A 24,817-nucleotide genomic window follows, 5' to 3' on the forward strand; every position below is an offset into this window, starting at 1 on the left:
AAACATTTTCAAAAGAGGTTAATTCGAGTGAAAAAGACATTATGTGCAATTAATATTTATGAATACATGGAAACGATGACTAACATTTCCTCTATAAAATGCTATTGAAATGGAAGTTTTAGTTACCTGCTTCAAAGTGCTCTTTAGTGCTTGCAGTCATCAAGCATTATAGTTGAATGCTCTGTTGTGTCAATCTTTGTCTAACTTTGATTTAATAAAGTTGCAGAGTAATTTGCATCAGGAGCACATCATAACGAAATCAAATGGGGGCAATACATGATAATATCAACATGCTATATATTTATAATATTATTTGACAATATCATGTTTTAAGTCCAGGGTGAATTACTTATTAAAGGCTCATATACAGCTATCTGTCTTGATCTTTCTGTGTGAGCATTAATGGCTCTGATTGTTTTTTAAATTACATTTGGACAGGATATTACTGTTATATGAGACCTCTCAAACCAATACCATTTCCCTCACTCATAAAAGGCATTTCAGTACTATGCGTATTCAGCCAAAACACTAATGAAGAAAGACTATGCCAATCTTTTGCAATTCTAACCTGAATTAACAGTACAGTAGCATTTTAGAAATTGCTACAAAGTCAGTGGCATGACTATATAAATATTTATATAAGGTTGTCCTATTTCTCTAAGGTTCACCTGCTCTCATTGTTCTTAAATATTTATGTTATAGGGTCAGTTCCACTTTAGATAGATCATTTAGGCAGAAAAATAAACGTTGATGTGTAAACTTTCAGAATCAGGGCCAGCATTTTAGAAGAAGGTCTGCGCATGTAAATGTGATGTAAAGTCAATGCATCACTGCCCACTGGAATTTTTAAAAATGTGTATGGAAGATACACATGTATTATTTTCAAAATATGTGACATACATATGCAAAGCAGCAACATAATTTAGCAGGAGAAAACATATGATTCTCTTCCTCTCTACGATTCCCTAATGTGTCTGTACACACGAACCTTATTCTACTACAACATTACTGTATTTGTTCATACTGGAATTGGCGAACGCCTTTACGGTACTATGTAAGCCACATTGAGCCTGCAAATAGGTGGGAAAATGTGGGATACAAATGTAACAAATAAATAAATAATAAATAAATAAATAAATAAATATAAGTTGTTGCAAAATTGAGGTACACATGTATCTTGGGCCTACATGCCATATGCACATCTATATGCTAAAGGATGGAGTTGGTTAAGTCAACACATGTCCATACCCATTTTGTAACATATATAAGTTTAGAAAGCCTGTTTACTGTACATGGCAGCTGACCATCATATACATCAGCCTTACTATTGTGCCCTGCAGCCATGAAATGCAAGCCACACAGAGCTACGGTAATGTGTTGCAAGATCCGAGACAACATGGTTTTACGAAAGGGAAATCGTGCCAAACGAATCTCATTGAGTTCTTTGATTGGGTGACAGGAGAATTGAATCAGGGACGAGCTATGGACGTAATCTACTTAGATTTCAGCAAAGCTTTTGACACGGTTCCCCACAGGAGGCTCTTAAATAAACTGGAGGGGCTGAAGATAGGACCTGAAGTGGTGAACTGGATTAGGAACTGGTTGACGAACAGACGCCAGAGGGTGGTGGTGAATGGAATTCGCTCGGAGGAGGGAAAGGTGAGTAGTGGAGTGCCTCAGGGATCGGTGCTGGGGCCGATTCTGTTCAATATATTTGTGAGTGACATTGCCGAAGGGTTAGAAGGTAAAGTTTGCCTATTTGCGGATGATACTAAGATCTGTAACAGAGTGGACACCCGGGAGGGAGTGGAAAACATGAAAAAGGATCTGAGGAAGCTAGAAGAATGGTCTAAGGTTTGGCAATTAAAATTCAATGCGAAGAAATGCAAAGTGATGCACTTAGGGAATAGAAATCCACGGGAGACGTATGTGTTAGGCGGGGAGAGTCTGATAGGTACGGGCGGAGAGAGGGATCTTGGGGTGATAGTATCTGAGGATTTGAAGGCGAGGAAACAGTGTGACAAGACGGTGGCCGTAGCTAGAAGGTTGTTAGGCTGTATAGAGAGAGGTGTGACCAGCAGAAGAAAGGGGGTGTTGATGCCCCTGTATAAGTCGTTGGTGAGGCCCCACCTGGAGTATTGTGTTCAGTTTTGGAGGCTGTATCTTGTTAAGGATGTAAAAAGAATTGAAGCGGTGCAAAGAAAAGCTACGAGAATGGTATGGGATTTGCGTTACAAGACGTATGAGGAGAGACTTGCTGAACTAAACATGTATACTCTGGAGGAAAGGAGAAACAGGGGTGATATGATACAGACGTTCAAATATTTGAAAGGTATTAATCCGCAAACGAACCTTTTCCAGAGATGGGAAGATGGTAGAATGAGAGGACATGAAATGAGATTGAAGGGGGGCAGACAAGAAAAATGTCAGGAAGTATTCCTTCACGGAGAGAGTAGTGAATGCTTGGAATGCCCTCCCACGGGAGGTGGTGGAAATGAAAATGGTAACGGAATTCAAACATGCGTGGGATAAGCATAAAGGAATCCTGTGCCGAAGGAATGGATCCTCAGGAGCTTAGTCAAGATCGGGAGGCGGGGCTGGTGGTTGGGAGGCGGGGATAGTGCTGGGCAGACTTATACGGTCTGTGCCAGAGCCGGTGGTGGGAAGCGGGACTGGTGGTTGGGAGGCGGGGATAGTGCTGGACAGACTTGTATGGTCTGTGCCAGAGCCGGTGGTTGGGAGGCAGGGCTGGTGGTTGGGAGGTGAAGATAGTGCTGGGCAGACCTATACGGTCTGTGGCAGAGCCGGTGGTTGGGAAGCGAGGCTGGTGGTTGGGAGGCGGGGATAGTGCTGGGCAGACTTAAACGGTCTGTGCCCTGAAGAGCACAGGTACAAATCAAAGTAGGGTATACACAAAAAGCAGCAAATATGAGTTATCTTGTTGGGCAGACTGGATGGACCGTGCAGGTCTTTTTCTGCCGTCATCTACTATGTTACTATGTGTTTGTGTCCTGCACAACACAACACCTTTTACTAGATGTCCACATATGCAAAGCAACATGTCTACGGAGCAAGACAATAGCAGTAAAGAGAAAGAGGAAGAGAGGGGGATACAGAGATGGGGAAGCAGGAGTACCCAGGGGCAGAAGAGTGAGTAGGAGGAAGAAGAGCAGATGAAAAATTTCTTCCCTCCCCCATCACTTGGGAAGTGCAGCACAGGGAGAGAAAGTCCCGCCAGGTTTGGAAGTCCTGCAGCTTCTGGGAAAAGAAGAGGAGTAGCAGCAACAGGGCATGATGCCAACTTTGGAGCCAGTGCCACCAGAACAGGAGGAGAAAGAGTAGCTCCTGCCATTTGAGTCAGTACCAGCTTTTGGAATGGAAGAGAGGCCACCTGAATCCCCACCACCTGCAGGAAGAGCTGAGTCAGGGTGGTCCAGATGGATCACCATAAGGCTTATGAGTCATGAGGCTACCCTGAAGTCCTGCTGCATCTCCAGTCCCTAAACGAGACATGCAGCAAGGCTTCAAAGATATTCTGAATGTCCTGGCCCTCATGGTGACTCAGCTGGAGGGAGTGATGGCAGAACTGCATGCCTTTACTGATGCAGTTTAGCTATGTGGGGTATGTAGCTCTGCCCATCCTGATCCATAGCCCTAATTTGGGATCACATCCTCAATGGTACTATAGTCGCACGTGTTTTAGCTCTGTACCATATGTCCTGTTCATAATTTATATCAATTGTCTGTTTTAGAGCATGATATGCTTACCCACAGTTGTCTGGCTCTATACAGCACTGCCATAGGCAATCTGAGAGGATGGTGTACAGCTTTCATAGCCTTTGCAATGTCATCAGTTTCTGCCATTTGGGATTTCATGAGCTAGGGGTGAGGAGTCTGACATGGCATCTGTATCCAACTGAACATCCATATAGTGGCCTCACACCCCCACCTGCTGCATTAACTCAGTTAGGTTAATATAAGCAACAAGCCTGTGGCTCACACAGCCTTTCATTGCCTATAGCTGTGAGACTAGGCAGACACCCACAATACAGATATTTCCAGTAAGGGATACCAGATATAGCAGATAGTGTACAGCTCGTTAATGATGGAAATGCCTTTATTACAGAGCACATCCCCTTACCTCTTCATTCATTCACTAACAAAGGTTGCCACATGTAAGAATGGCACTGCAGCAGGACTGTATAATGGTAATTTCTTCTTATATTTGTAGGAAGCATTCCACACATGCTGGTATAATTGCCATTAAGACACTCCCAAACTGAAGGTAAACAGTCTACAATGTACCATTTTCTGAGCCCCAAATGTGAAACTCTACTATCATTCCTTCTTATCCCCCCCCTCCCCATGTATACAGGCCCTAACCTCTCCCCAACACACACACACCTTAGAGCAAGCTAATTATACTTGCATACAGCTGCCCCCCCCCCCCTCTCCACTACATACTTGGTATCACAGTCCTGGGGCCCCTCTTATGAAAGCGAACATATGTAAGGCTTATAAGCAGATTTTCTTCCCCCCCCCCATATACATAGCAACAAAAGTCCTGCCCCCCCCCCCAATAAAAAGTTTAAATATGTAGAGGATTGATACCAGAGTCCCCAACCACTATAGTTATATCCAAGGCTAATCCAGGGGGCTTTTTGAGAAAACCAAATAAGAATATAAGGGGTCCTTTTACTAAGGTGCGTTGAAAATGGCCTACAGTAGTGTAGATGCGTGTTTTGGGCACACACAGAATTATGTTTTAGTGCACCTATAAAAAATGCCTTTTTTGTGTGCCAAAATGGACGTGCGGCAAAATGAAAATTGTTGCATGTTCATTTTGGGTCTGAGACCTTACTGCAAGCCATTGACCTAGTGGTAAGGTCTCACGTGGAAACCAGGTGGTAATGGTCTACGTGCATCAAATTCCACTTGACGCATGTAGCTGCCATGCATCAGAAAATAAAACGTATTTTTCAGATGCACGTAGCGGACACGCGCCATAATTGAAATTACCGAAAGGGCCACGCGGTAACCAGGTGGTAACTCAAATTTGGAGTGCATTGGCCCCAAAAAATATTTTTCAGACGTGCGTAGTGAATGCGTACCAAAATTGAAATTACCTCAAGGGCCACACGGTAACTGGGAGGTAACTCCAATTTGGCATGCATTGGCGTGCATAGGTGTCTACACGTCTTAGTAAAAGGTCCCCTAAGTGTTGCCATACTGGGAGAGACTGAAAGTCCATCAAACCCAATATCCTGTTTCCAACAGTGGTCAATGCAGGCACAAGTACCTGGCAAGATCCCGGAACAGTAAAACAGATTTTATGCTGCTTGTCCTAGAACTATACAGTGAATTTTACCAAGTCCATCTTAATAATGGCTTATTGACTTTTCTTTTAGAAAATTATTCAAACATTTTTAAACCCTGCTAAGCTAACTGCTATTATCACATTCTGTGGCAATGAAGTCCAGAGTTTAATTACATATTGAGTGAAGAAATATTTTCTCTGGTTTATTTTAAATATACTACTTAGTAGCTGCAGTGCATGCCCCCTAGTCCTAGTATTTTTGGAAAGAGTAATGTCTACCCATTCCACTCCACTCAGTATTTTATTCTTTCCTCATTAGGAAGTCATTCTATCCCCTTTATCATTTTCATCCCCCTTCTCTGTACTTTTTCTAATTCTGCTATATATTTTTGAGACACGGTAACCAGAATTGCACACAGTATTCGAGGTGCGGTTGCACCATGGAGTAATATAAAGGCATTATATTATTCTTATTTTTGTTTTCTATTCCTTTCCTAATAATTCCTAACTTTCTATTTGCTTTCTTAGACACCACTGCACATTGAGCAGAGGGCATCAACGTATCATCAACAATGATACCTAGGTCCTTTTCCTGGTCGGTAACTCCTAATATGGAACCTTGCATCATGTAGCTATAGTTTAGGGTCCTCTTTCCCACATGTATCACTTTGCTCTTGCTCACATTAGTCTCCCAGTCTCATAAGGTTCTCTTGCAATTATTCACAATCCCGCTTGCAATTTAAGAACTTTGAATAACTTTGTGCTAGCAAATTTAATTACCTCACTATTTATTCCCCTCTCTAGATCATTTATAAATAAGTTAAAAAGCAGCAGTCCCAGCACAGACCCCTGAGGAACCTCACTATCTACCCTTCTCCATTGAGAATACTGACCATTTAACCCTACTCTGTTTTTCTATCTTTTAACCAGTTTTTAATACACAATAGGATATTTCCTCCTAACCCATGACTTTCTAATTTCCTTAGGAGTCTTTCATGTGGTGCATTATCAATTGATACAGATAACATGTGTTCTTGTAGACAGGGTCCTGTGAGCCTATGGTCAATCTGAGGTAGACAGACAGAAATATTTGTCAGTGCATATCCCTGTGTTGGCTGACTTTGACTGGAGTCTGGTCACTATCCACTACATCATTGGTCATCAGCATCACCATCTAGGCATGCATGCATGAGAGACCCATTTGCTCCCCATCACATATGCCTCAATTGGTGTGGGATGGGGCAAGTAGAAGTGAGAAAGTATAGCACAGGATCCAGCAATTGGTTATCATGGACTCCAGGGATGCACATGGAAAGCTATTTTAACATTCACCAGATACACATGCAAGTAATATAAATATTTCCAATTTCCTTCAAAAATGGCTGAGACGGATATGTGTAAGGTATCAAGATGCACAGCTGCTGGTTATTTCAGAAAAGGGAATGTGCAAAATCACCCCATATGTACATCCCTTTGCCTCCTTGTCCACTCCAGTAAAAAGTGGTGCCACATGTGAGAGTGGTACTGAGACAGGACTGTACAATGGTGAACCCTTGCTATATTTGGAGGAGACCCCCCCCCCACCCCCATCTTCTATTACTATATAATCTCTGTCATTCAGGCATCCAGAAAAATACTATATAGAGCTCTTCCCAGCCATTTTAGAAGAACAGACATCTGCCCAACTACACATAGAAACACAGCATCCAAGTAGAAAGGTCAATTTCAGTGCAGCAGAGGTGAATGTCATGGTCTGAGAGATGCTAAAGCATTGCAGGACCCTCTTTAGCCATCCTGGCCAAAATAGAAGTCCTTCCACAAATAAGAAGCTGTGAGTTGGGATCTGCCACAATGTCCACTCCATTTTCCATTGCAATAGGGATGCAGAGAGCCTGAAAAGGAAATGGAGAGAGCTCAGCAGGGCTGGCCTTACCAATTATGGGGGGGGGGGGGGGGGGGGGGCGCTCCCTTACAGTCTGCTATGTTTCCCTGTATCCTAACCTCCAACCTTAAAAGGTGCATTTCTCCGTAAAGGGCTCAAGGCAATGGCAGTGATTCACTTAGGCCATCTGCCACTGACCTCAGAGCCTGCTCTCTGCTTTGCCCCACCCTTGTGGAAGCAGGAAGTTATGTTTGGAGGCAGAACTCAACAGAGAGCAGTCTCCGGGGCCTGTGGCAGACAGCCTATGCAAATCGCTTCTGCTACCCTGAGCCTTTAACAGAGAAACATTTTAAAATGAAGGGGTCGGAGACAGGGGGACATACTGTTAAGGGGACCCTGGGAGTGCAGGACCCTGAAGCTCAGGTGCAAAACTAAAAAGCAATGTAATCTCTCCCACTGGCATGGTGCTATTAACTGAGTCCCACATCACAACATTTGCAACTTTGGTGGTCTGTAATGTGGCCTGGAGGGAGGGACTCTATGTAAACAAGTTATCTTCAGTGGCTCCTTCCCCATTCATTAGGACATTGGGACAGAAATAAAGGATTAGAACTAGGCCTTGTGGCACAAAAAGTGGTATGCCTCTTATCATGTATGTCTTGCTGTACAGATATGTTCAGATATCTCTCCATAAGCAATCTTTCTCATTGGCATGATGCTGTTAGCACCAACCTCATAACATTTATAGGCTTTGGTGGTCTATAATATGGCCTGGAGGAAGGAACTTTATGTAGGCAAGTGGGTTAGCATTAGCCCTTGTTGCCCTATAGATCAGAACCACAAGTGTGCTGTCCCTTTCCCCCATTTATACTGTGTGAAGGCAAATGCCTAGGTGTTGGTGCATCTGAATCATTGGTCAATGGGCTGCCTCATGCCAGATGGGAAACTATGCATAATCATTATTCCTTGAACAAAATTCATGTTAAGCAGTACAAAATTTAGCATTAGTTAGCATGCTGTTGGACTCACCTATCACAAAAATGTTCAGCCCATGGTGGTCAGAATTAGCCCCAGGCACTGGTATTGAATATCTGGGGCTAATTATACATGTGTTGGCCACCAGAGCTTATACAGATACTCATTAGGGATGCAAGTGTCTTCATCACCTTTGATTTCCCCTCCTACCACGGGGGCCTACATAGGTGGAAGGGGATAGAGTGGACAAGTTAGGTTCTATCTGGCCTTCATTACATCACAGGTGAGAAGGAGGGGGGATTAAGATTGCAAGGGAAGGAGAGGGCACCAGTAAGTCTTATGCCGCTACCTGGAAGTTAATCAGGCACTGGCCAATATTCAGGCTGGTGCCTGCTTATCTGGTCAGCTAAAGTTGGGACAGCCTTTTTGCTGCCCTAACTTAACCCACTTACTCAACCAGTTAGCAGTCTAAATATCACCGCTAACCAGTTAAATACTGGCTCTACCCAGGGCTACAACCAAACACAGCCCTCAGACCACCCTGGCATTAGCCAGGCAGTGTAGGTGCAGTTAGTGCTGATTTTCAGCAGCCCTGACTGGTTAACTGCCTCTGACTATCAGCAATTAGGCAGGAAGAAGTAATTTGACCAAGCAGGAGGATCTCCTACCTGATTAAATCCCTTTGAAAATTGACAGGTAGATGTTTTTTAATAGATTATGCTGCTTGGGGTTGACTGATATACAAATTATTCAAAGATGTAATGATTTGGAATCTCCACAAGTGTATTCATCTGAAACCTTGAAATTTTGTTTTATTTCTTATGTTATCAATACTGCAACTTATTACTTTACAGTGTTCCCTTCTGCTTGTAGCCGGGCAGCAACTACATTTTGGCGTACATTGGACGCACATAGACACTTACGCGGCTTAGTAAAAGAGACCCTGAGTTCTTTCAGTACCCTGTGGTGTATGCCATCTGGTCCAGAAGATTTATCACTCTTTAATTTGTCAATTTGGCAGCGCACACCAAAATGAGACTACCACCAGGCTAGTATGCCCCTGGTGGTAATTTCGGATTTGGCACACACCCATACTGCCAGGACAAGTTAATTTTTAATTTCCTACCATGTGGCATTTCTGTCGTTAATTGGCATTTGGCATGTGCCGACTGTTCACTGCACATGTAGTGCGTGAGCCCTTACTGCTAGATCAATGGTTGGCGTTAAGGGCTCAGGCCAATTTTACTGCAGGCCCTTTTCCAGGCCCATTGAATAAAAGCCTTTTTCCCCAGATGCGGTAAAAACTGGCCCGGCATTTGCCAAACTCATGCGCCCACATTTCCGCAGACCACTTTTTGCCATAGCTTAGTAAAAGGACCCCTGATTTTCCTAAGATCACAAGGAGTTGCAGTGGAACTTGAACCCGGCTTCCCTGGTTCTCAGGCTCTGCTCCAACCAATAGGCGTTTTCTTCACACCTAATAGCAGTATTCAACTGTTTAATTTACATCCAAAGTTAACAGTATATTCAGCATAGCTGATTAAATGGATAGTGGGCCAAATATGAATATTAATTTATGCATCAATGCCTTAATTAATGCTGACTATCCTGGCTCGATATCAAACCCTTAGACTTTGAATAATAATTTTTAGATTTGATCATTGTCTAAATTTTACTTGTAAATACTGAAGATTTGAATATGTAGTTGCAGTTTCTATGATGTCTAAGGTATGTGTTCAAGAAAAGAAACTAATTTGCTAATTTACAATAGTGTATTTTCATGCAAAAACTCAATATGAGTAGGAATTATTCTTTTTTAAAAAAGTTCTTTTTATAAACCTAAGAAGAATAAAAAAAGAAGTAGAAAACAAATTTTAGGGCTCCTTTTAACAAAGCAGCACTCCCGATTAGCATTCACTGAATGCAAGGAAGCACATGGGAATTGAATGGGATTCTTCACTTTCAGCGTGCCGCTAATGGGTTAGTGCCGCTTTATAAAAGCAGCCCATAATGATCAGCTTAACAAAGGAGTAGAGTCAATACCCAAATAATCAAATAATAGTATTAACAGAATCATGAAAATAAATCGAACCAATATACAAAAAATATGATTGATTATAATAATAATGTAGACAAAGCTTTTCATTGAATCAAATCTACTATTTATCTACATTTAATTACTATTGAAAAGGCATGAATCTAAATAAATTAAATTACATAAAAGGAGATATACACTGAGCACAAGAATGATACATACATTCAGATACAAGGTAGTTTAAGGGTAAGGTTAATGGCAAATAATGTATAGAAGTGAGTACACTGAGCAAATGATAGTGCATGAATGTGGATGAGCAATATCTTAATCATGAGAAGATGTAAAAAGAGACTGTTATGGGGAACAAAGTTCTCTCATAGGAGTTTAGGTGAGAAGTAATTGGGCAAGAGACTTAGGGGCCGGTTGGTTCAAACATTTGAAGATGAATCAAGACGTTTTGAATTTAAGTTGGTGGGTTTCTACCCTATGAATAGTTTTGCTTCTGTAAAAGTTAAATCCACTTGAGATTGCATTGTGAGTTGTAGTGGCTGATGAATGTTTGATGGTAACTAAATCATATTTATGGAAGTAACTTATCAGTTGATAAATCTAACACAAAGAGGTCTTTGCCTGAACTTTTATGTGAGCTTCCATTGTGGACTCCTCAGACTAAATAGCCTAAAATAATCATTGGTTTTCAACCCAGTCCTTGGTTCACACCTAAGTCTGGTTTCAGGATATCCACAATAAGATACATTTACATGCACCATCTCCACTGAGGACTGGGTTGCAAACCACTGATCTAAATAAAAGAGACACAACTTACTTCACTGGCTTTACTTATTCCTTGAAAAATATCACTATACCCAACTGGCAAGTAACTTCTAATTTGCTAAGTAAAAAATACAGGGAAGAAAAAGGACTTCAGTGGCTTAGGTCATGTCTGACATAGAATTTGGACTAATAACCTACACTACTTCTTCATCAGTTCTAAAAAAAAAAATTCTGTACTTAATTCAACAATACTTTACTTTTTAAACAATTTTTTTAAACAATTCTTTTTCTTCTTGCTATGTTAAAGTCCAAATATCATTCGTTTCTTCAGGTACTTATCTGAAGCAAACGCTGCTATGCTCAACAGCATGGCTGTTTCACCCCAGCTTCATCAGGAGCGTTTTTATTCAGCAGGATTGTCAGTAACTCTGCTGTTTGCAAGCAATGTGGCCCCATCATTGCCAAAGTAGGATTGTGGGTTTTATGATTTAGATGCCTATCCTCTGGAAAATGGGCAGAAATTGCCAATTTTTTTTATATAGGCTAAAAGTACCCTATCAGATGGTAATAGCTTTCATTCACTGCTGACACATCTCCATCTGATGACCTGAAGAAAAAGGCTCTCTAGCCCTATGTGAATTACATAAAGCCTTTCAGTCCCCCTGCATGAAACACATGTAACATTTAGTTAATGAAAAATTAAAACCACTTGTTACAACACTTCTACCTAAACATTAAATGATGCACTATTTTGAAGAGGTGACAGAAAAAAATCATAGACCCTATAAATGGGTTCCACAAAAGAGACTTAGCCAGAGATGTAGAAGCAAACAAGGTTTAGCTTTCAAATATTCTAAAAAAAAAAAAAAAAAAAAATTAGGGAAATTGCAGTGAAAAATCTCTACTAATGGCAAGGCATTTCTGTTACTCTGGCTTCTTGCCAAATTTTCATAGGGAGGTGAGCACACACAGCTTTCTTCACATTTCCATTCTGCTTCACCACTGCTTGCTGATAAAAGTAGCGATCTGATTTTAAACCTTGCTTACATCTTCGCAACTTTGACTTCTACAGTGCAACATTACTCTCATATTATCTCTCTACCTTCTCTTCCTACACCAGATGCAAACCTTTATTTTCAGTGTTTCAATAAGAAAGCAGAACCGCTTCTGAGACAGTTTTGAAAGCACTAATTGGATGGGGACCAAAGGTGATGTCTATGGGGCTTCCTGTCAATCATGCCAGATACATGTATTAGACTAGAACAGACTTTTTTTTCCTAGGAAACTGAACCACCTGGAGTAGAATTGGAGTAAATGATCCATCATGCATTTAGAGATAATAACCAGTCAATTGCTGCAAATGGTAGATAACAAAACTCAGTGCTATCCATACTTACTTATTAACTAAATCTGAGCAGTTCATGCATCCTGAATATGAGCTGATAATATATTTGCTTTTAATTGGAAGGTACATGTGGCACAAAATAAATTTGTTATAAAACAAATCATATTGAAGAACCCCAGAAAGCAAAGGTGTACATTTTTATTAAAATATGCTTTGAATAATTGAAAATATATAGAACATTAATTTACAGTACAAATCATAGCATCCAAAATCAGAACAGTTGCAGAAGAAACTGCAATAACATTCAGCTTGATATTAAACTGAATGTATGATGCTGACAGCCAAAGAGGATAATTTTATAACCAGTTCTTAAGTGGACAACGACAATATTCGTAGATACATGTATATGATCTCTTCTAAAATGACTGCTTATGTATGCAACTGGCATGAAAAATATAACTCATATATTCATACCTGCTCTGAATGCAAAGGCGTAAATGTGTGCATGTATGTTTGCCAGTTAGACACATACTTTTACTAAAGTGTGTTAGATTTTACAATTACTGCAGCAAAGCACAAAAAGTTACCACACATTGCTTGCAAATCGAACACAGGAACTATTTGGGGCATCCCCTGTTTTTTGTTTTGCAGGTCCCATATTAAAATGCCAGGTTGCATGCAGGACTAAGATTAGAGTTTGTGTGAAAACACTTACCCCCAGATACTATATAGCAAGCCTACCAGCTTATTTTTGAAACAGAAAGACGCCCATATTTCGACCCAAATCGGGAGATGGGCACCTTTCTCCCGTGGGCGCCCAAATTGGTATAACCGAAAGCTGATTTTGGGGGCCTCCAACTGCAGTCTGTCGCGGGAACGAACAAAGTTGATGGGGGCATGTCTGAGGCATGGTGAAGGCGGGACTGAGGCGTGTTTATTGGCCGAGGAGAGATGGGTGCGCTCATAATGGAAAAAAGAAGGGCGGCAGAAGCGAGAATTTGGGCTGCTTTTTTTTACCCTTTTTTTTTCACGAACAAGTCCCCAAAAGTGCCCCAACTACCCATATGACCACCAGAGGGAATCGGGGATGACCTCTCCTGACTCCCCCAGTGGTCACTAACCCCCTCCCACCAAAAAAAAAGAACTTTAAAAACATTTTTTGCCAGCCTGTATGCCAGCCTCAAATGTCATACCCAGCTCCATCACAGCAGTATGCAGGTCCCTGGAGCAGTTGTTAGTGGGTGCAGTGGACTTCAGTCAGGTGGACCCAGGCCCACCCACCCCTACCTGTTACACTTGTGCTGGTAAATGGGAGCCCTCCAAACCATCCCCAAAACCCACTGTACCCACATCGAGGTGCCCCCCCCTTCAGCTATAAGTGCTATGGTAATTGTGTAGAGTTGTGAGCAGTGGGTTTTGGGGGGGATTTGGGGGGCTCAGCACCCAAGGTAAGGGAGCTATGGACTTGGGAGGTATTTTAATTAAAAAAAAAACTTTTTACAAGTGCCCCCTAGGGTGCCAAGTTGGTGTCCTGGCATGTGAGGAGGACCAGTGCACTACAAATACTGGCCCTTCCCACGACCAAATGCCTTGGAGTTCTTTGTTTTTGAGCTGGGCGCCTTCGGTTTCCATTATCGTTGAAAAACGATACCGCCCAGCTCAAATCCTCCCAAATCCAATGCATTTGCCCGAAAATACAGCCTGTCCCGCCCCTTCGCATATCCGTCCTTGGAGATTGGTGTTCACATTTGATTATGCCCCTCCTAGTGTCCCGTGCTGAAAACTAAGCATATTCTATAACAATGTGTCTAACTTAATTGGCTTAACAAGCTAATTTTTTTTGTTACATTTGTACCCCACACTTTCCCACTCATGGCAGGCTCAATGTGGCAGGCAATGGAGAGTTAAGTGTCTTGCCTAGAGTCACAAGGAGCTGCCTGTGCCAGGAATTGAACTCAGTTCCTTAGGACCAAAGTCCACCACCCTAACCACTAGGCCACTCCTCCACTTAAGCACTAAGTGGCAATAATTAGAATTTATGCACACAACTCACTAAGCATATTCTGTAATGCAACGCCATGGAGATTGGCGTTCACGTTCAATTATGCCCCTCCTAGTGTCCCGTGCTGAAAACTAAGCATATTCTATAACAATGTGTCTAACTCAGTGGCGTAACCAGACTGCCAATTTTGGATGGGCCTGAACCTAAAGTGGGTGGGCACAAATTTTTCTCTCTACCCCCCTCCCCCAGCAACCTTTAGTCACACTAATCCGATGCATTTGTCACACAAGGGTAAAGTGCTGCTTTTCAGTGCATCAGGTTTCAGAAAATAAATTTAATAGCCTAACATCCTTTTCAATGAGCTTTCAGAGGCCAAAACCTCCTGCCTCAGGTCAGTATAATGCTGCTATGGTATCCTCTCCTGACCTGAGGAAGGAAGTATTGGTCTCTGAAACTTTATTAACACAGGTACCATATTACTTTATCCTAAATTAAAAATAAAATTATTTTACCTTTGTTGTATGGCCATTTACTTTTTCTCATTGTGTTGCTCCCAGTCTCTAGATTCTGCTTTCCTTCATTTTCGCTTAACTCTTCTGCTGGGGTTTCCTGGCCACTTGTCATTTTTCTCTCCTTTTTCTTTGCTTTCTTCAATATTTTTCTGCCTCTCTCTCTCTCTCTCTGTTCAGATTTAATTCATTCTTACTATCCATTCTTTAATTTCCTTCTTTTTACTTCATCTATCTATGGCTTTTCATCTTTTTCTCACCCTTGTTCTCACCATGCCCTTTCCTCTTATTCTCCAGTCTTTCACTACTCCCTTTTTCCATCCAGCAGCTCCCCTCTTTCTCTCCCCTTCCATTCAGTGTCTCCTCTTTCTTTCTTTCTCCCTCCCTACCCTTCCATCCTGCGTCTTCCCATCCTTCCACCCATCTCCCTCTCTCCTGATCCTTCTATCTAATGTCTCTCTCCCCCCTCCTTCTATCCAGTGTCTCTCTAGCTCTCTATCCTTTTCTGTTCAGTGTCCCTTCTCTCTCCACATCCTTCCAGTCTCTTCCCTTTCTCTCTGCATCCTTTCATCCATCTCCCCTCTTTCTCTCCCCATCCTTCCATCCAATGTCTTTCTCTCCCTATCCTTCCATCTGTTTTCCCTCTTTCTCTCCCCATTCTTCCGTTTTCCCTTTCTCTCCCCATCCTTCCATCCGTCTACCCCCTCTCCCGATTCTTCTATTCAGTGTCTCTCTCTCTACCCTTTTACATTCATCATTTCCCCCCTTTTTCTCCCCATCCTTCAGTGTGTCTTCTGTTTCTCTCCCTACCCTTCCTTCCAGCTTCTTCCCTCTTTCTGATCTCTGCCAGGATCCCCCCCTTTCTCCCCATCCTTATCACCAGTAGCTTCTCTCTTTCTCCAGCCCTTCTCCATCTCCCCTCCTTCTCACCCCACTCTCTTTACCTCCTGCCTCCCACTCCATCTCCCCTCCTTCTCTCCCGAGTCCCCACTCTCTCTCTCTTACTTCCTGCCTCCCGCTCCTCTCTCCAAGCTTCGTTTCTTGGCCACTGCTGCAAGTAGCCGCTACAAAAAGAAAAAGAGCTAAACAAAGCAAAAATGTTTTAAAAACTAAGAGGGCCGAGTGAGTGCGCATACTGGGAGTGAATGAGTAAATTAATGGAGAGATGACAAGTGAGTCAGTAGACACTAGGGATTTGATTTGCAGAGGGTGGCTGAGTAAGTGAATGGGGGATTATGAGTGGATGGGTGGGCTAAAAGTGGCAAGAAGACTGAGTGAATGGATGGGAATTCTAAGTGACAGAGAGATGAGTGAGTTAATGGATAGGATTGAATGACAGGGGAATGGGTGAGTATAGGAAAAGCTGAATGTACTGGACAGTGTGAGTGAATATGGGGAGAGTAGTGATTCAACATTGCTAGAGGGAGGGTTTGAGTGTTCGGTGAGATTTGATATCCTCTCTTCCCTTTCTTCCTCTAGACAGCGCTCCCAGTCTCTCCTCTTGATCAACAGGCAGCCTATACTCCCCTGTGGCCATATTGCTCACATCTTCTAGACTATTCTGGGCTCTCTTCTTGTTAATTCTGCAAGCATGGACTCCCTGCTTGCAGTGTGACTCACACTTTTGCTGTTGCCTGCAGTGCAGCTATTTTTTTTCCCCAAGAGTCTCAGTCTGATGATGGCGACGAGCCGTTTGCTTCCCCCTCAGCCCGCCCAGCAGCGGAAGTCTCTGGCTTCTGGGTTCGCGCTGCCGCTTAGGAGCTGCAAGGAGATTGTTGAGCGGCAGCGACCAGGCAGCGCGTGCGAGCCGAAGCTGAGCCTGCGACCAGAATCGCTGCTCGGCGGGCCTGCGAGGAGGGTGAGGGAAGATGGGGTGAACCATGAAAGCTGCTGCACGCCACGGGGAAGGGAGCCACCGGAATCGCTCTGCTGCTGGGCGGGCCTGACCCCAAATTGGGTGGGCCCAGGCCCACCCGTGGCTACGCCACTGGTCTAACTTAATTGGCTTAACAAGCTAATTAGCATTGATAACAGCACTTAAGCACTAATTGGCAATAATTAGAATTTATGCACACAACTCACTAAGCATATTCTGTAATGCAACGCGCCTAACTTCTAACACGTGCAGGCAAAAAGGAGCATGGTTATAGGCGTTCTGAAATTTATGTGCATAGTTATAGAATACGCTCATCTGTGCCCAAATCTATGCCACAGTTTCATTGGTGTAAATGGAGTTATGTAGTTTTATTTGGATTCTGCTCACACCATTTTCAGTAGTAGCTCGAAGTGAGTTACATTCAGGTACACTGGGTATTTTGCTGTCTCTGGAGGGCTTATGATTTAAGTTTGTACCTGAAACAATGGAGGGTTAAGTGATTTGTGCCAGATCACAAGGAGCTACACTGGGCTTTGAGCCTGCCAACTCTGGTGGTCAAGACTGCTCTAACCACTAGAGCACTCCTCCACTCCTAGTTTAAGGTGCTGGGATATTGACTAAGTGTATTTTATATACCGCACCTAAATCTGGGCATCGCTTATAGAATACACTTAGATATGTTCTCTGCGTGAATTTTTAAGTGCCATATATAGAATATGGCCCTTTGTACCTCCTATTTAGGAGGTAGTAAGTGGACCCATGCTAATTGCAGAACTGTCAGTGCATGGTATTTGTCACATGCTATCTGCAAAATACTAGGAATGCCAAAAAGGCACTTAGGACTAGATCCTTTAAATGGCACTGAAAAATCACCACTGAAAAATTTAAGTGCTGAGCGCTATTCTATAAAAGATTCACGTCCTTTATAGAATTGCGCTAAGTGTATAAACAATGCCTTACTTTAGGTGCTGATCAAGTCTATTCGGTAACAATGCACGTAAGTTCTGGGAATGCTCCCTGAAACACCCCTGTCCATGCCCCCTTGAAATTACGCACATGGGACCCTTTTACAAAACGGTGGTAAGCCCAATGTGGGCTTACTGCTCGCTAAAAGGGAAGTACTGCTGGGCTACTGCAGCATCCCAGCAGTAGTTCCCACTCCAGCATGCATCATATCCTGCATTACAAAAATATTTTTATTCAATGGGTGGTGATAAGGGCTCCCCCCCCCCCCCCCCGAAAAAAAAAATGGCCATTTCCTGAAAAAAAATAAAGACCGGCCTTTTACCTGCTGTGGTAAAAGGGGGCCTTGGCGTGAGTCAAAAACACATGCCAGCGCAGGCCCCTTTTCGCTGCAGCGTGCATAATGCCCAATGAATGCCAATTAACATCAATATTTGGCTGTTAGCAGCCAGTTATTGACTTTGATTGGCTTAATAAGCAATTAAGTTGCACATGCAAGTTAGCTATGCATTATGATTTACCTGCACAACTTTAGTCACCATATAAAGAATATAGGAGTTGATGCACAGTTTACCACATGGTAATTGCTATAATATCACAAAACTTGTCAATGCAGCTGTACGCTAGCAGTAACTGCATGAAAAACTACATGTTAAGTGCTTAATGCACTTTAATAAGAGGGCCCTTTAACTTTACATTTTGTAAAATATAGGGCGGGTGGGGGGGAGTTTCTATTTGAGCACCGTGGTGTTATGCTCCATGATGTGATTTGGCAAATGGCATGCTTTATTCCATTAACACCCTTAGTAACTCTGGCCTCAATCTTCTAAAATGCCACAGGAAGCTAATGCAACTCCTTTAAATGTAGTGTAATGTGCTTGTTACTTGCACTACCCATCAATCTTTTGGCTGCCACATTCTGATTGATATGCAGTGAAAATGGAAGAAAGCTGACAAAAGCATTACATAATCTTATCCTATGCTAATACTTATTGCTGTCCAAAAATGGTGCCAATTGACAGAAAAGACATATCTTATGCAATATATTTTGTAGAAGTTTTTAATTTGAGATTATGTCACTAATTCAGAATCAAAAATAATTAAGAACATAAGTGTTGTCATACTGGGACAGACTAAAGATCCATCAAGCCCAGTATCCTGTTTCCAACAGTGGCAAATCCAGATCACAAGTACCTAGTAAGATCCCAGAAGAATAAAACAGATATGTTGCTTATCCTAGAAATAAGCAGTGGATTTTCCCCAGTCCATCTTAATAATGGCTTATGGCCGTTTTTTTTTTTTTTTTAGGAAATTATCCAAACCATTTTTAAACCCTGCTAAGCTAACAGCTTTTACCACATTCTCTGGCAACGATTCCTTGATAATATACCCAACTTTTTCTATAACTAACTAATTTTCCAAGCTAAAACAAATAAAGTCTACTGGGACACCTAATTGTGATCTATTGACTACCAAGCCTTCTGTTTTCATTTGTTTTGTTTTTTACCCTAGATTAATAACCAGTCCAGCCAGTGTGTTCAGAGGCACTGGGTCCAGGGGTTGGGGCAGCTTGTTGGTGATCTAAAAGGTAGAAAATACACATTGTTTACCATCATACTCTCTATCATCTGAACATTTGAGGTGACCGTAGAAGTTTGCCTATTGATTACACATTGGCACCTACTGGCTGACATAACGATGGTGCACAAGTTGAGAGGGTCATTGCATACTCCACTGTTACTCACCAGCCTCAGCAGCGAGGTCGGCATGCACCTGGGAAACATCTGGAATTTGTGGCAGTTTCTCCATCTGTATGAATTCAATGGATGGAGTGGGAAGAAAGAGGAAGGTTGAGTGGCAGATACATGACATCTTTGCTTCCTAGCTATTTCACATGACGTCCTTGCTCCAGCCTCCATCTTCTAAAAAGTGTAGCCTGCCATGTCTATGTCTCTATATATGTGCAGAGCTGCCAAGTTACACCTTCCATGATGGAAACTTTTTGTCTGGTCCTGATTTTAAACTTACAACCCAAAGCAGTGTAGTATTTCTGGTCCATGATTCTATCCATTGAACTCAGTGCTGCAGGCCCCATAACACACTAGGATGAGGTTGGCAGAAAGCCAGGACTGTCCAAAACATTTCCCTCCAGGAATGGGTAACTTGGCAGCTCTGTATGTGTCATGACATGGTTGGAGATAGAAGAGCAGAGCAGTGGCGTTCCTAGGGGGGCTGACACCCGGAGCGGATCGCCGATGTGCCCCGCCCCTCGGGGGCAGCGCGACCCTCCCCCCGGCGAAAGGACACCCCCTGGTGAAGGAAACCCTCCCCTGGTGAAGGAAACCCCCCCCGGGTGCACGCCTCTAGGGGGGTGCCGCGCGCCTGTCCGCTTCGTTCGTTTCCATGCTCCCTCTGTTCCGGGGCAGAGGGAGCACAGAATGAATGTAGCGGACAGGCGCGCGGCACCCCCCCAGAGGCGTGCACCCGGGGCGGACCACACCCACCGCCCCCTCCTAGGAACGCCACTGTAGAAGAGACTACTATGACTGGCAATCCGTACTTAACCGCTGTGAGTGGGATTATTATGCAGGGTAGGAAGTTACTCAAACGCTTGCCTTAACCTTCTGGGGTGGGGGTGGGATTTCCATTCCAGTCACAGGTGCCTTCCCCCTCCCCACCCTGTGGCCTTCATCAAAGTAGAATTCCTGCCTTGTAGGCAGAAAACCAGGGTTGAAAAACATATCCATATTAATGCAAATTGAAGTCTAGCAAAAGCGAGTCTAGGAACTGAGGTGTGTGAACGAGGTTTGTAATAGAAGTGTTCTGTAAAACTTTCTAGAGTAATGATGAATAGCTACTGGCTTTTTGTTCATGTAGAAGCATGGAACAGCAACCCTGAGGTTTCTTATCAGGAACAGAGAGATTTACCATGGTTCTCGACACAAATATAATGTCAAAATTGGATGATGTTTTGGACATCAATTTTGAAGTAAATATCTGCGCAGATAACTGTGGATCACAGATTGAATGCTGATAGTGATTTCATAGGTGATATCATATTTAACACAGGAATCCCAAGGACTGCATGTGCCACTATTCATATCTGTCCTCAAGGCTTCTTCAGCAATGAGACACCATATCAGATCAGCAGATGGAGGTTTCTAGATTGGGGAAAAGGTTGCTTAGAGGTATAGGATAGATACTTTAAAACAGTGTTTCCCAAGCCCTGTCCTGGAGTACCCCTTGCCAGTTAGGTTTTCAGGATATCCACAACGAATCACAGAAAACCAAACATGCACTCAAAGCATGACTACAGAGTCAGTGTAGCCTAGCAACTCATAGAAAACAGAGAACATAAAGACCAAATGCATCGAACCAGAAATATGCTGCAAACAGGCTACCACCCTGTGTTTAAACTCACAGTGCTCCTGGTCAGGTATCTGCCCATACCTATGCACACTCTCTGACACAGTTATAATTTGGTTTCCAAACTAGAAACCTCTATGCCACCAAGTAGGGGGACACAGGGTAGAGTTTGAGAGTTTGAGAGTACATAGCAAAACATAGCACTTTAAAGCTATGATGAAGAAACAGGCCCAAATACAATAGCTGCAAGGGCAACTAAGGAGAAACACAGCTGTATACATGACAAAAACCCAAACGGTGAGGGACACAGAAAGGATCATTGTGGAGAGGGACGCCCCACCTAAGAGCTGCTGGGGCTATATCAGTAGGTAGGGCAGACTAAAGTTCTTGCAAGTGATGTGCAGCCATGAGGCCAGTATGCTTAAGGGGATAGAGGTTGCACCATGGAGCATGCTTCACCCTGGCAAGATCTGTTTCCAGGTCACCTAGTTGGTGGTCAAGGGCCTCATGCATTACTTCCTCCCTCTCTAATCCAGCATGATGAGTTCCAGGGGCTGATGCAGGCACGTAGAGCTGTAGCTGCCCCTGGATGTGGCTCAACCTCTGGACAATGCAGGAGGACACCCCTCTTCCCCCAACAAGGTCACATGTATGCCATCTCCTCCCAGACAGCTTCAGAAGAAGAGCGTGTTTCCCTACTCCTCCCCTGCCAACTGCCCTCAAAAAAATGCTGTCGACCTCTCTCTCCTCTTCCAAACCGCTGCCATCCAGCTGGCGAAAAAACCGCCGCCCCTTGGAGCCTGAGTTGTTTTGTTGCACATTGGGGAAAGTAAAACAAATGCACGACAGTAATGTGGGTAAGCAAAATCGGCCCTCAAAAAACCGCCACCGTGCTGCCACCCTCCCTCTCCTCCAAGTTCCAGCCCTGCCCTTGGACCCGCACTGGACTACATAGGCTTACTTCCACTCCTCTTTACTAAGAGAGGGGAGGGAGGACGGTGAACTACAACGTGGATGCAGCACCTCACAGGTTTGCTTTGAATTAAGTATATGGCAATGACGGCTGCACGGCGCAGGGGAAACAGAGATTACCCTAATTGCCTTCCTTGCTTACAGTGGACTACATAGGCTTACTTCCACTCCTCGGAGGGGACCGAGGGAGGGAGGGAAGGAGGGGGGGATAACCTTGCTAGCGCCCGTTTCATTTCAGCCAGAAATGGGCCTTTTTTACTAGTAGTACAATATTGCACAGGGATATTGCAGGATTATAGTGTGATGACAAATTTGTAGTTCAATGTTATTTTATTTATTTATTTATTGCACTTGTATCCCACATTTTCCCACCTATTTGCAGGCTCAATGTTGCTTACAAAGGTCTGTTATGGCAGTGCCATAACAGGGAAGAAATACAATTGTTGTAGCAGAGAGATAAAAGAAGACAAGAGGATCTGGTTATGCAGCTGTACAGTGAGACATTCTGAGTAAAGGAGTGTAGAGGTTGTGTCCAAGTAGTTAAGGGTTCTCGTGGTAGGCTTTGTTAAAGAGATAGGTTTTCAAAGCTTTGCGGAAGTTGTTTAATTTGTGGATCATTTTCAGGTGAGTTGGTAGTTCTTTCCACATCTTCGTACTCATGTAGGAAAAGCTGGACGCATGTGTTAGTTTGTATTTGACCCCTTTACAGCTGGGGAAGTGTAGGTTGAGAAAGGTGCGGGAAGATAGTTTAGCATTTCTGGGTGGAAGGTCCACTAGGTCTAACATATATGTTGGGGCGTTTCCATGAATGATTTTATGAACAATCGTGCATATCTTGAACATGGTACGTTCTTTCAGTGGGAGCCAGTGTAGGTTCTTTCTTAGGGGTTTTGCACTTTCATATTTAGTTTTCCCAAATATGAGTCTGGCTGCAGTATTTTGGGCCGTCTGGAGTTTCTTGATGGTCTGTTCTTTACAGCCAGCGTAGAGTGAGTTGCAGTAGTCCAGATGATTTAGTACCAGGGATTGTACCAGGTTTTGAAAGATGGCCCTTGGGAAGAAAGGTGTTACTCTTTTGAGTTTCCACATGGAGTGGAACATCTTCTTCGTTGTATTATTCATGTGGTTTTCAAGTGTGAGATTTTGGTCAATGGTGACTCCTAGAATTTTCAGGCTGTTTGAGATGGGGAGTGCAAAGTTAGGGGTGGTTAAGGTGGTGAATTTATTTGTGTTGTGTTGTGAGGTTAGTATAAGACATTGAGTTTTTTCTGCATTGAGTTTTAGCTGGAATGCATCCTCCCAGGAGTGCATGATTTGGAAGCTTTGGTTGATTTCGTTGGTAATTTCCTTTAGGTTTTGTTTGAATGGGATATAGATCATGACATCATCTGCATATATGTATGGGTTAAGGTTTTGGTTGTCTAATAGCTTGGCTAATGGTATCATCATTAGGTTAAAGAGGGTTGGTGAGAGGGGGGATTTATTTTTTTTATTTATTTTTGTTACATTTGTACCCCGCGCTTTCCCACTCATGGCAGGCTCAATGTGGCTTACATATTGTATACAGGTACTTATTTGTACCTGGGGCAATGGAGGGTTAAGTGACTTGTCCAGAGTCACAAGGAGCTGCCTGTGCCTGCGGTGGGAATCGAACTCCTCCGCAGTCAGGTATCCATGGGTCTCATATCACCGTTTTAGTTGTTACTTGGTATGATCTAGCTGTCAGGAATCCTCTAAACCAATTAAGAACATTACCTTCATCTCCAAAGTATTCTAGGATATGTAATAATATACCGTGGTTGACCATGTCGAGAGCACTGGACATGTCGAATTGTAGGAGCAGTATGTTATTGCCCCTTGCAGTTGTTTGTTTAAATTTGTTCATTAGGGTTACTAGTACTGTTTCTGTGCTATGGTTCGATCGAAATCCTGATTGAGATTCATGCAAGATTGAGTGTTTGTTTAGGTGATTACTGAGTTGTTTCGTCACTGCACCTTCCATCAGTTTGGTTATTAGAGGGATAGATGCTACTGGGCGGTAGTTGGTTAGGTCATTTGTACTTTTCTTTGCGTCTTTAGGTAGTGAAGTAAGTAAAATATTTCCTTTATCATTTGGGAAAAGACCATTTTGTAGCATGTAGTTCAGGTGTCTCGTGAGGTTTGTTATAAATTGTTGGGGGCGTTTCTTATCAGGTTACTAGGACAAATGTCTAGACTGCAGTGGGATTTGGCATATTTTTGAGTAGTTGGGAGACATTTTCAATTGATAGCGCGTCAAAGTTGGTCCATGATCGATCTGCTGAATATTCTCCATGTATTGGGTCTAGGCATTCAAGGAGGTTTGCATAATCAATTGAGTTGCTGGGTATAGTGGTTCATAGCTTTATGATTTTCTCTTTGGAGTAGTTGGCCAGGTTGTTTGCTAATGGGGTATCTATGTTATTAGAGGTAACCGGTGTGGTATTTAGTAGATTGTTTATGATCTGGAAGAGTTTATGTGAGTCCTTGTAGCCTGGACCGATTTTAGTTTTATAATATGTTCTTTTAGTCTGTCTGATAGTGTATTTGTATTTTCTCTGTAGTTGCTTCCATGCGTTAAGTGTACAGTCGTCTTTTATCTTGTTCCATGCACGTTCGAGTCTTCTGACTTGTGTCTTTAGTTCTTTTAGTTCTTCAGTAAACCATGGTATTGACTTTTTTCTATGTGAGGTTCTGGTTTAGAGTGGAGTGGTGCTATGTTATCTAATATGCTTCTGCATCTGTTGTCATGGAGAAATTGGGTTGAGTCTGTTTGTGCTGTC

Source organism: Microcaecilia unicolor, chromosome 6, assembly GCF_901765095.1.
Source record: "Microcaecilia unicolor chromosome 6, aMicUni1.1, whole genome shotgun sequence".
Classification (NCBI taxonomy): Eukaryota; Metazoa; Chordata; class Amphibia; order Gymnophiona; family Siphonopidae; genus Microcaecilia; species Microcaecilia unicolor.